Genomic DNA, 14,124 nt, shown 5'->3' with positions numbered 1-14,124 from the left:
GGCAATCAGAGGCTCTTTTTAAATGAAAGTTGGTTAGTGGCACAAGCTCTTTAATATTTTCTTTCAGGGTACCCTGTTCTTTTCCTTCATAGCACTTTCTACAGTTATAATTGTATATTTTATTTGCTTAGTGTCTGCCTCCCCTCAACAAACTGTGAACCTTTTGTTCATCCTTGTATCCCTGGTACCTGGGCACATCATGAATATCTGATTGAATAAGTTACTACCAACATTAGTCTGATGACAGCATTGAAGAAAACACCTCAAGAGTTAACGCTGTCTGTTTTTATAGCAAAAATCACTGAGGGATTTGCCTCGGACAGGCAGGCAACAGAGATAGAGAGATAATCTAACAGTCCAGAGAGGGGAGGAAATAGTCTCTCTGTCCCAGTCATTCCCTAGGCAACGGCAGAAATGCTAGCCTGAAGGGCCTGTATCATAAAATTTCTTACGTCATAGTGTCACCTGACATTCATATCAAAGTGTTTGATGATCCTTGCAGAGCACACAGAGGAGGATCCCTTTGACCTACAGGAACTGTGTTAGAAGATTAGATCAGCTTGCAAAGTTCACCAAGATAACAGCTGTTGCCATTTATTGGGCATCTATTTGTGCCAAGTGCTTCATCTAGGTTAACCCATCAAATCCTCCCATATCCCAAAGAGGATAAGAGTTTATTAGCCTCAATTTGAAGTTGAGGAAATTAAAGTTCAGGGAGACAAAGCAACTTGCTTAAGTTCACGGCCGGTGAGCAACGGAACCGGGATATGAGCAGGTTCTAGAGTCCATGACCCCTCACCATGTTACACGATGCACCATTACTGATGTTTGGCTTTCACACATTTTGACCACCAAAAGCAATACTGCTTGTTTGCGACAGATAGCGATGACCAGGACATAGGGAGGCAGATGTTTGCTGGATACAGAACACCTGTGCTTGAGAACTGCTTTCTCTACTGTCACAGCATGTTAGAAGAGGACAGTAACCTAGAGATCATTCAGACCCTCATTACTCAAAGTGTGTTCATGAGCCAGCAGCCTCAGCGTCACCTGGGAGCTTGTTAGAAATGTATCATCTCCTGGCAAACCATAAGAGACTCTTAACAATAGAGAACATACTGAGGGTTGATGGAGGGGAGGTGGGTGGGGGGAGGAGTTAAATGGGTGATGGGCATTAAGGAAGGCACTTGTTGGGATGAGTCCTGGGTGTTGTATATAAGTGATGAATCACTAAATTCTACTCCTGAAATCAACACTACACTGTATGTTAACTAACTTGGATCTGAAAGAAAAGAAAAAGGACAAGAGGAAAAAAGAAAAAAAGAAAGAAATGTAGCATTTCCCATACCCTAGACCTACTGAATCGGAATCTGCATTCTTACACAATCCTGGCTGATCTGGATCCCAAGTTTGAGAAGCACTGGTGTAGATCAGGGTTCTCAACCCACCCGCCCCTCAGAATCACCTGGGGACCAGAGCACCAGAGTTAGAATCCCTGGCAGTAGGGCTGAGTTTCTGTCGTCTTTCTAAAGCCTCCCCGGAGAACCCACAGCAGTTAGAGTTGAGAACCACTGATCTGGTCTAACCCCCATCTTATTTTTTCCCTTGTTTTATACTTCTGTTAAAATGCAAAGCAAAGTGACCTACCAAGTATAATGAAGAGTGTAGACTTCAGAGATTAAACAGATCAAGATCTGGATCCTGATTCTGCCACTAATTAGCAGTGAGACTTTCAGCAAATCACTAGCCTTACTGGGCCTCAGCTTCCACATTTATAAAGTGGAGATAATAACACCCACCTTAGAGGATCACTGTGAGAAACATACACGCAAAACTCAGAGACGAGGACATTGGTGCACAGATGGACCCTGACGAATGGCAGCTACTCTGACTGCCCGTCAGGTCGCTTGGGCAGCAGATGGCTGTCCGAGGAACAAAGTGCTGAAGCACTGAAATTCCTTCCCCCAGAGTCATCTCCAAGTGCGGAGCCAATGTGTTCAAATAACTTTTGTTAAGACTATGATGAAAGGCATGCGGGAAGAAGCAGTGGAAAGCCAGGCGGCAGGGAAGGAACTTAAAAGGGGTCTCCTCTTCCATGTGCTCCCCACACTCCCAGTCCTTGCCTCTAGTCCCCGACGGTTCCCCCTGCCAGTCTGCTGCCCTGACTGCGGAACCTGCATGTGCCAGCCATCACATGTCTCTTCGTTTGGTTAGTATTTTTAAAACATACAAATAAAAGCCACTTTCTGTATCACATGTTGACCTGTATTTATTAGAACAGGAAATTAACATGGGCGGAAATAGCCCCTTGGGAAAAATGCCTTCACTGTGGCTGAAACTAAGAAAACACAAAATGTGGCTTGCATCTCTACCTGAGAAAGTCCAGGGCTCAAAGAGTGTGGGAAAGGAAAGGTGTTCTCACTCTCCTGTTAGTTTCTTTCTTTCTTTCTTCTTGTTAACTTTTGTGGTAAAATATACTCAACAGAAGATTACCATGTTAACCATTTTTAAGGGTACAGTTCAGTGATACTAGGTACCCGCACATAATAGAGCATCTTTCTAACAGTTTTATTCTTACACTTCCTTTCCTTCTTGCGCACACCTACACATACATACACATACACAATATCTTCACGTTGTTGGGGCTTTGGAATGTTTCACCTGTATAATTAGAAATGGTCTGAAAAGGGGTCCCAGGGCGACATGCACTTTCTTCTCACTGGAAGGAAATTTATTTGGTGACAGCCATGTGTCAGGTGCTTTCACATACTTCATTCATAACAACATATAAGCAAGAGAGAGTGTGTTACATTCACTTTTTACAGATTAGGAAACTGAGGTTCAAGGAGGTAAATTAGCAAATACACAGCCACAGAGAGAGAAAGGACTATGGCCAGAATTTACACGCCTATCTGTGAGATTGCAAAGGCCATGCTGTTTTTACCTTTTAATAAGAAATGTTTTTGGGGGGCGCCTGGGTGGCGCAGTCGGTTAAGCGTCCAACTTCAGCCAGGTCACGATCTCGCGGTCCGTGAGTTCGAGCCCCGCGTCAGGCTCTGGGCCGATGGCTCGGAGCCTGGAGCCTGTTTCCGATTCTGTGTCTCCCTCTCTCTCTGCCCCTCCCCCGTTCATGCTCTGTCTCTCTCTGTCCCAAAAATAAATAAAAAACGTTGAAAAAAAAAAAATTAAAAAAAAAAAAAAAAAAAAAAAGAAATGTTTTTGGGGGCGCCTGGGTGGCTTGGTCGGTTGAGTGTCCGACTTCGGCTCAGGTCATGATCTCACAGTCCGTGAGTTCGAGCCCCGCGTCGGGCTCTGTGCTGACAGCTCAGAGCCTGAATCCTGTTTCAGATTCTGTGTCTCCCTCTCTCTCTGACTCTCCCCCGTTCATGTTCTGTCTCTCTCTGTCTCAAAAATAAATAAAAACGTTTAAAAAAAATTAAAAAAAAATAATAAAAAAATGTTTTTTATTATAAATTATATGAGCTATTGTTTTTTTTAACAAAAACCCTTTTTAATACAGAAGAATGTAACGAAAACATAAAAATCACTCACAAATTCCTCTCCCAGAAATGATCACAGATCCATATAGAGGCCTTCCTGTATACCAGTATCTGTACTTCCCTGGTGTCCCACTGAAGATGGGACGGAAGAGGGGGATGGCAGAAGAATGTGACAGGGAAAGATGAGAATTTTTATGTGTTTGTTCTCTATATATGTATATGTTGCTTGAATCTTTTACAATAGACATATTCACGAGTTAGTTGTGCATAAATGAATAGAAGATAATTGGAAGTAAAATCCAGAGGAGAAAAAAAAATTGATCAACAAGGGAGAACTGTCATCCTGGAAACACTGAAAAAGGAAAGCCCGAGGGGCAAAGATTGGCTCATAACCAAGAGCTCTTTAGGGTAAACAATAAGGCTCAAGCTGATAGGTATGTTTCTAATATAAAGACAGATGCATCAGGCTTTTAAACCAGGAGGTCATTAAACCTTCCTATCACCTAGCAGTGTGGTAGTGTTAGGTCTAATTCTGTACCTGCCAGACAGCTTTCCGAATACAATTTAACTTCCCGGGTAATTTGCTTACAGAGTGAGATTGTTCTGGGTAGATTACTATAAATTTTCCAACTACTGACAGTTAAGCCTTTCTGCCAATTAAATTAATTGGTTTCCAAATATTTCTTCATTCTCTGAGAGCTCTATTGGTCAGTCAGCATCACTAAATTATGTCAATCCAGCATACTGTCAATTTGAACTTGCTTTTACAAATCCATAAGTCTGGACTCTGGATTAAGGGAAAAGTGAATTGAATGCCATTCCTTAGAGTACTTTCTAGGCTGAGAAGTAGGAGGACAACAACAGACATCCTGGTCTTACACGTCGAATATGGACCAGAAAACGCCATTGTTAGCACCACTGTTCCTCAGGTCATGTGTTTAGACAGGGCCAACCTTAGGCCATTTAACAGCAGTGCAATGTGGTGGTGGGCCAGGGCAGGTTCTGAGGAGATAGACCCGGTCACGGACTCTGGGGGAAATCCCACCCAGCAGGCAGATGGTATCTGGCTCAGGTATTAGCGGAAGGTGCTACCAGTTCAGCGTGCATTCAGCTTCAGTTAATGCAGGTAAGCGTGAGGTGTCATGAGGGCTGAGAAGAGTAATGGTGAAGGGAATCCAAGAGTACATGACAGGCAGGGATCCAGGCAGATATTGACCTCAGGTGAGTCTACCTGCAGGCATCAAAACCTAGTACCTGGGCACAAGACTAGGTTTCTTTCATTCATTCCTGTAACTAATATTTGCAACATACCTCTTGGGGAGACACTCTTCTATGGAACTCTCATGCTCCTACATACCTTGTTTAGTATACCAGGGGTACAAGGCCTGACTGTTCTTTACCTGGGCCATTTCTCAGGGTGGTGATGCCAGCAAACAACATGGAGGGATGAAGTAATGCTTTCTCTAGGAACAAAGAGCAGGCTTGCTTCCTCCTTACTCTAAAAGTCACGAATTCCCCAAGTTCAATGTTCCTCACTGCAAAATAAACTCACTGCATGTACAGTCTCCATCTGGCCCATATCATGTCTCCCGTGAGAACTGGAGGCAAGAACTCCCGTGAGAACTGGATCTGATGCAAGCATGCTGATGCTATGCTGCTTGCTGTCCTGGGAGTAATAAACTCCTGTGTTTCTGACCCTAGAGTTTCATGTCTCCTCTAGCATCCATGAAATAGTAAAAGGCTAGCGTACAGCTTGTAAATTGGGTAAAACCAAATTCCAGACCCAACAGCACCTAGTGTGTGCCGGGCCCCATACTAGGTCTTGAGGATGATCCAGTGTACAAAGACAGGCCCATGCCTGTTCTCAAGGAATGGGCATTCAAGTAGGGGGGACAAACAATAGATGACAAAATAAACAAGAAAATATCAGAGAGTAAGAAGTGCTCTGCAGACAACATAAATGGAATGATGTGCTAAAAATGACCAGGTGCCTACATTAGACTGAGGGGCCACAGAAGGCCAAAGAATGCAAATGAAAACAAAAACCACCTGGAGGGAAGTGTTGAGGCAAAAAGAGAATTCCAACTACAGAAGGCCTACGGCAGAAGCAGCCAACGTGGCCAGAGCACATTGGACATGGGGAAGATGGTTCGAGGGCAGGTCGGTAAGGAGCTAGATCCTTGACCCATGAGGCCAAAGCTAGGGGTTTGGGTTTCTTTCCAGGTGCCATGGGAAACCACTGGAAAATTTTAAGAAGGAGCACAAATGATCTGATTTAGGTTTTTTAAACTGGCTCTAGCTGCTCAGAGAAGAAAAATGGTTGCCATGGGCAAGGATGGAAACATTTAGGAAGCTATAGCATTAGTCCAGGTGCAACATAATTATGGCTTGGACAAGGATGGGTGGAGGCAATGTAAACAGAAGTGGGCAGATTTGGGCTGAGTTTTAAAGGTAGAGCTGGCAGAAGTTGCTAAAAGGTCGGATGGGGAGATGGGGAAGGAAAAGGGAAAAACGATAGGTGATCACTCCTAGATTTCTACCCTCAGAAAAAGGTGAGTTCCAGTTGCTGAGATAAATGAGACCAGGGAAAGAACTGGTTTAGGGGAGAATCTAGAGAGTCACAGGCAGTTGGCTGAATCTGGCTCTGGTGGGGGGGGGGGGGCGGGGGTAGGCCAAGCTGGAGGTGTCACTTTGGGGGCCACCACCATATTTATGGTGTCTAAGCTGTGAGAGGACGAGAAGACTTGGGGAGTTAATCTAGACAGAGCAGGAGAATGGGACTCAGACCTATGTCCCACAACAGCAGCATGAGGAACCAGAGCCCAGAAGTGAGACTTCTGAGCATGGCCGCCAAGATGGGGGAAACCCTAGAGGATCTGGTATCACAAGCCCCCCACGAAAATATCAGGTTCAAGTAGAACAGAGGGGTCAGCTACTGACCATCGCTAACATGACTGTCCATTTCCATTTGCCTGACCAACCCTTAGTACTGCCCCAGTTACTGAGTCTGCTCCCTGGGACAATGATATCAAGTAAGAGGCACGCTACAGCCCAAAGGCAGAGTTTCCATTACAGCGGACAAGTGTGTGGGGCTGCTTGCGTCCTAGAGTTACAGAGGCTTCTGCTGACAAGAAGTCATGTCCCATCCAGAATGTGACACACTTGCTGCCCTTCTCCCCAGCCAACCCACCCTCCTCCCCTGTCCCCTAAGGGACTGGAGGGCATACCTCTGGGTATATACTTTCCTCTCTCTCATCTTTTCAGCTATGCTAATGTTACTCACCTTTCAAGGCCTAACCTGGTCCTCCTCATTCAATACACATCAATCAATTGTGTGCTCAGTTCTGTGCTCTACATCTGTGATATCACTCAATTCTCATAAACACGTTGAGGTGAACATCATTTTCATTAACAAATGAAGAAAGTGAAACTCAGAGAGGCTAAGTCACTTGCTTAAAGTCACACAGCTGCCAAGGGGTGAACATGGGATTCAAGTCCAAGACTGTGGCCCTTCCAACAGACCTCCCTGCTTGCAAATGTGGCTGGAAAACAGACTCTACAGTCTAGCACAAGTCCACGAGCAGAAGACAAAGAGGTAAATTATAATAACAAAATGTGCAACTACCACGACGACATAAACTATGTCATTATAAAGCAAATTACAGGGTGGCTGAGTCTGGTGAAGCCTCTGACGTTGGTTCAGGTCACAATCTCACAGTCATGAGTTCGAGCCCCACATCAGGCCCTGTGCTGACAGCTCAGAACCTGGAGCCTGCTTCATATTCTGTGTCTCCCTCTCTCTCTGCCCCTCCCCTGCTTGCACGCTCTCTCTCTCTCAAAAATAAATAAACGTTAAAAAGTAATAAAGCAAATTACACTCAGAGGCTATACACATTGCTACAGAGTTCAAAGGGAGATGAGAAATGCTTCTTGGAAGAAGCAGAGAGTGCAAGGGGCCTTGAGAGTTAGGTAGGATTTTGCAGGGCTGAGGCAGTTGGGAGGATGTGCAAAGAGAAAGGAGCAGCCTGTCTCTGACCAGCCCCAATGCACTCAGCGCCTAAACCCAGCCTCGTCCACCTCCCCATACCCGTTACAGGTTTTCTATCTCAATTTCCTTTATCCCTCCGTCCCCAGCACCTAGCCCAAGGTCATGCACCAAGAAGGTGCCTAGTGAATATTAGTTGAGCTCAAAGATGTCCTGTCTGATCTCCTAATTCTAGTCTCTCCTTTACCCAACCATCCCTGTACCAGCTAGGTTTCATGGCTAACCCTGCCCACCATTAAACCTACTCCTTCTAGAGAATTTGCCCAGTTTCTGGAAAACTCCATGCGACCTCCCAAGAACTCACACCCCCACAAACTCACAAGCTTGCCTCAGTTGATATGACCTAACCCAAGGCCAGCCCATTCATTGACTGAGCGGCAACCGATCAGATCCTCTTGAGAGAGTAGGATACTGTCAGTGGTGTGGGCAATGTACCCACACACCCCTGGGAAGTTGGGGCTGTGCCAGGGTGAGCCTAGTAAGAGAAGCAGAGACATGGAAGCAGAGGGAGTGGCTGAGAGGTGGAGGGAGGAGCCTCACTGCCCAGCCTCCCAGGCCTAGTCCTCAGCGCCAGGAGGCCCAGCAACTCCTTTTCCAGTTTTGAGCTACCTAGGGGACAGCCTGCTATGCCTTCCAAATTAATCCCGCGTCCCATGTTACTTTTTTCCCTTTCTCAATTTTAGACTGTATTTATTGACCCCGCCCCCCCACTGTTACAGACAGTGACACAGTTTCTTGCTCTGATTTTAATTCTATGATTGTTGTTGTGGAGACTTATAATGTTTTTAAAATCTTTTATTATGTCCATTTTCAAAATAAGGAAGGGAGAATAATGCAGTGAATTCGATGTACCGTCACCAGCTCCAACAATTACCAACCCCTGGCCAACGTTGCTTCATCTATACCCTCACCTACATCCACAGGCGGATTTTTAAAATCAAAACTCAGGTATTTTATATCATTTCATCTCTCCTTCAGTACAGAATATCTGAAGATTGCAATTTTTATATGACAATACTGTTGTCACACCTATTAAAATTAATAACTCCGTAATAGAATCACATACCCAGATTTCGTATTTCTCTGGTTGATGTATTCTGTTTGATTTTTTTTTTTATTTTTAAAAAAATTTTTTTTTCAACATTTTTTATTTATTTTTGGGACAGAGAGAGACAGAGCATGAACGGGGGAGGGGCAGAGAGAGAGGGAGACACAGAATCGGAAACAGGCTCCAGGCTCCGAGCCATCAGCCCAGAGCCTGACGCGGGGCTCGAACTCACGGACCGCGAGATCGTGACCTGGCTGAAGTCGGACGCTCAACCGACTGCGCCACCCAGGCGCCCCTATTCTGTTTGATTTGGAATCCATGTGAGATCCTACATCATTACTGATGAAAGGTTACATCTCTCTTAACCTATAGATTCTCTCTCCATCATTTTTCTTTCTCTGAAATTATTTATTCAAGAATCCAGGTTTCTTATAGTTTCATTGCATCTTCACACTGTCATTTAACATAATCTCCTGTGCCTTGTATTTCTTTTAAATCAGTTAAGACAAGAGGCTTGATCGAATTCAGATTTGATTTTTTTTTTTAATTAAGGCTGCTTCATAGGTGGTGGGGGTATTGTGTATTTCCATAACAGGAAGGACAAAATCAATCTCTCTCCCTCTCTTTCTCTCTCTCTCTCTTTCTCTCTTTCTCTCTCATCAGCCACTGAGCCACTTATTGGGTATTACAGAATCAGATTTCAAATCCATCACTCCATCTTTATTAGCTGGAAAATTTCTGTAGTTGGGAACGTCCCCTTTTCAACTATTTGAAGGTACATTTTAGAAGGGCAATGTAAGATATATATATTTATTTTCCTTAATGAGTTTACACAACAGTGAGATGATTTTTTTGTCATCCTCCAAAGTAACCAGTGAGGGAACATTTTGTAAAAATATCATTATGGATCATGAATTTAAGTATTTTGTATGTATTTCAACCCATTACCATGATTATCCTTACTGACATTCATACCATTCCATCTTGGTCTGCTGAAAGCTTATTCTGCTTGATTCCTGGGTCCTTTTCATATGACTGAAATAGTAGTCTTTGATGTTCCAGACTTATCCCATTCTTTTCCTGTCCTCAACCTAGAATCAACTATTTCTCCAAGGAATCTTCATTTCTTTTAATGGGAAATAATATTTCAAGATCACAGTCTAATGTACACTATACTGTAGTCTGTTAAGTATGCAATAGCCTGGTATTTAAAAAAAAAAAACAACGTACCTAACTTAATTCAAAATAGTTTATTGCCAGGGGCACCTGGGTGACTCAGTCAGACAAGCATCTGACTCTTGATATTGGCTCAGGTCATGATCTCACGGTTCATGAGTTTGAGCCCCACATTGGGCTCTGCACTGCGTAAGCATGGAGCCTGCTTAGAAGTCTTTCTCCCTCGGAGGAGCCAAGATGGCGGAACAGCATGGAAGTTTTTTTTTCATGTGTCTCGCGTCCATGAAATACAGCCATCCTGCACACCTAGAAAACTGACCTGAGAATTAACACAACAATCTGCACAACCTGAACCACAGAATTCAGCAGAAAGAGAAAAAATTCATTTTTATTTTTAATTTTTATTAAAAATATTTTTAATTTTTTTCTACTATATTTTTTACTTTTGTGTAAATTTTTTCAGATTCTATTTTAGTTCCATCATTTCATTTTACTCTACTTTAGTGTATTCATTTTTCCAAATTTTTGAATGATTTCCTTTTTTTTCTTTTTCTTTTCTTTTTTCCCCTTTTTCTCTTATCTGTCAAGCCACTCTCAACACCCAGACCAAAATACACCTAGGATCTAGCATCATTTATTCGATTTGTGTGTGTGTGTATGTGTGTGTGTGTGTGTGTGTGTAATTTTTTAAAATTTTAATACTTTTTTTAATTTTTTCTACCTCATTAATTCCTTTTCTCCATTCAGAAGTCTTTCTCCCTCTCTCTCTGTCCCTATCCTGTGTGTGCGTGCTCTCTCTCTCTCTCAAAATAAATAACCTTAAAAAATAGTTTTTTTCTTATTAAAAAAAATTTTTTAACATTTATTGATTTTTGAGAGAGAGAGAGAGAGAGAGAATCTTAGCTGGGGAGGCACAGAGAGAGAGGGAGACACAGAATCCAAAGCAGGCTCCAATCTCTGAGCTGTCAGCACAGAGCCCAACACGGGGCTCAAACTCCCTAACCAGGAGATCATGACCTGAGCCAAAGTCGGAGGCTTAACAGACTGAGCCACCCAAGCGCCCCCCCAAAAATAGTTTATTGCTAACAAATGCTAACTATCATCTAATCTTTCAACAAATGCTAACTATCCTCTGATCTTTCAACAAGTCATAATCACTGATCACAGATCACCATAACAAATAATAATGAAAAAGTTTGAAATATCACAAGAATTACCAAAATGTAACACAGATACATGTATGAGCAAGTGCTGTTGGGAAAATGCCACCAAAAGAGTTGCTTGATGCAGGGTTACTACAAACCTTCAACTTGCAAAAAATGCAGTATCTTCAAAACACAATAAAATGAAGCCAATAAAATGAGGTGTGCCTATATTTACAATAGCCAAGACATGGAGACAACCTAAATGTCCATCGATGGATGAATGGATACAGGAAATGTGGTATATCTATATACAATGAAATATTTATTCAGCCTTAAAAAGAAATCAAATGTTGCCATTTGCAACAACATGGATGGACCTTGAGGGCATTATGCTAAATAAAACACAACGTACAGAGAGAGGCAAATACTGCATGATCTCATTTATATGTAGAACCTTAAAAAAAGGAGAAAAAAAAAAGCTCATGGATACAGAGAGAAGATCAGTGGTTTCCAGAGATGGGGGTAAAGTGGGAGAAAAGGGTAAAAGGTATGCATTTCCAGTTATAAAATAAATAAGTCACAGGAATATAATATATAGCATAGTGACTATAGTTAACATTACTGTATTACATATTTGAAAGTTACTGAGAGAGTAAATCTTAAAAGTTCTCTTTACAAAAAAAAACATAATTATATATAACTGTGTATGGTAACAGATTAGTTAGCTAGACATAGTGGTGATCATTTTGCAACATATACAAATATCAAAACATTACATTGTATACCTAAAACTAATATGTTATATGCCAATTATACCTCAATAATAATTTTTAAAAAGTAAAATGTTAAATAAAAATCACAATCTGGGAAGTAGGAGCATTCCCTTTATTCTTGAACTGGTTTGAATGGATTTTATGAGACTGAAGCGCTACCTACTGCACTAACAAGGCACCTTGAATGGATTTTATGCCAAACACTCTTTAACTAGAATTTTCAATGCTTCCAACAAAATTAATCACAAAGAAACAAATTAGATCACACACATCTGATTTACAATCTTCCCTTGTTTTTGGACAATGATATCAAGACAATTCAACAGGGATAGTATAGCTTTTTCAATAAATGGTGCTGGGATGATTAAATATTTACATGCAAAAGAATGAAGTTGCATCCCTACCTCACACCACATGTTAAAATTAACTCAAAATGGATCAAAGACCTAAAATGTAACAGCTAAAACTATAAAACTCTTGAAGAAAACGTAGGTATAAATCTTTATGAGTCTGGATGAGGGGATTGTTTCCTAGATATGACATCAAAAGAACAAGCAACAAAAGAAAATGGAGGTAAACTGGACATCATCAAAGTAAAATGTTTTTGCTTCACAAGATACCCTCAAGAGAGTGAAATATAGCTCACAACTTTTTTTCACAAATCTAACATCTGATAATGGTCTAGAATTCAAAATATGTAAATAATTCTTACAACGCAACAAAAAGACAACCCAAATAAAACAATTTAAAAATTTAAAAACCCAAAGAATCTAAATAGATATTTCTCCAAAGTAGATATACAAATGAACAATAAGCACATGAAAAGATGTTCAGCATCATTAGCCATCAAACAACTGCAAATCAAAGCCACAAACAGATCTCATTTCATACCTCTTAAGATGGCTATAACAAAAAAGACAGATATGAATGAGTATTGATAAGGATGTGGAGAAATTTGAAATCTCATACACTGCTGGTGGGCAGTTCTCCAAAATGTTAAACATAGAATATCACATGACCAAGCAATTCTACTCTTAGACATATATCCAAGAGAAATGAAAACATATGCCCACACAAACATGAATGTTCCCAGCAGCGTTATTCATTATAGCCAAAAAGTGGGAAAAACTGAAATGTACATCAACCGATGAATGAGTAAATTAAATGTGGTTTATTCATAGAATGGATTATTATACATCAGTATAAACAAATAAAGTACTGGGGCGCCTAGGTGGCTCAGTCGGTTAAGCGTCCAACTTCGGCTCAGGTCATGATCTCGCGGTCCGTGAGTTTAAGCCCCGAGTCAGGCTCTGTGCTGACAGCTCAGAGCCTGGAGCCTGTTTCAGATTCTGTGTCTCCCTCTCTCTCTGACCCTCCCCCGTTCATGCTCTGTCTCTCTCTGTCTCAAAAATAAATAAACGTTAAAAAAAAAAAAATTAAAAAAAAAAAAAAAGAAAGTACTAATACATGCTATAACATAGATGAATCTTGAAAATGTTATACTAATTGAAGGCTAGGCAAATCTACAGAGACAGAAAATGAATTAATGGTTGCCTAGGGCTGGGGATACTGAGAACCAGAGACGAGTAACTATTAACGACCATGGGGTTCTTTCTGGAGTGATGAAAATGTTCTAAAATTGATATTAGTGATGACTGCACATCTCTGAAGACACTAAAAACCACTGAGTTGTATATTTCAAATGAGTGAATTATATGGCATATGAATTATATCTTAATAAAGCTGTTATATCTATGGATATATTATATATGTGTATATGTTTTATATATATATATATATATATATATATATATAACAGCTTGATATATATAAATAAATCAATATTGATCTATACATAAGTGTATCAATATCTATATTTTCACATCTCCCCCTGGTAATTTTGTGCCTCTAGGACTTGAAGCAATATTCATTCATTCATCTGTTTATTCAATACATATTTCCCAGGCAACCACTATTGAATCATTCATTTATTCAACAAATATATAGACTACCTACCTTGTGCTAGGCACTGTTTCATACACGGAAGATTCAGCAAAACATACAAAAACGCCTAGCTTTTGTGTTGTTTCCATTGTCATGAATTAAAATAGGCAATAAACAAAATATACAGGAGGATTTTATACAGCTCAGTATATGGAAGTAATTGATGCTATGGAGAAAAATAAAGCAAGGAAGACATATTTTTATGGCATGGTCAGTGGGGGAATGGTAAAGGGGAGGGTTTGCAGTTGTAACTAGGTGGTCGGGGAGGGCTTCACTGAGAAGATGACATTTGAGTAAAGATTTGATGGAGGTGAGGGAGTGAACCATGCACACATCTAGAGAAAGAACGTTCTAGGCAAGGAAAATAGCAAGTGCCAAGGTCCTGGGGCAGATATGCCTGGTATGTTCGAGGAATATCTGGGGGCAGAGTCAA

Source organism: Neofelis nebulosa, chromosome 5 (genome assembly GCF_028018385.1).
Source record: "Neofelis nebulosa isolate mNeoNeb1 chromosome 5, mNeoNeb1.pri, whole genome shotgun sequence".
NCBI classification, from domain to species: Eukaryota; Metazoa; Chordata; class Mammalia; order Carnivora; family Felidae; genus Neofelis; species Neofelis nebulosa.
The sequence above is the reverse complement of the archived record's forward strand: the minus strand, read 5'-3'. Positions refer to the sequence as shown.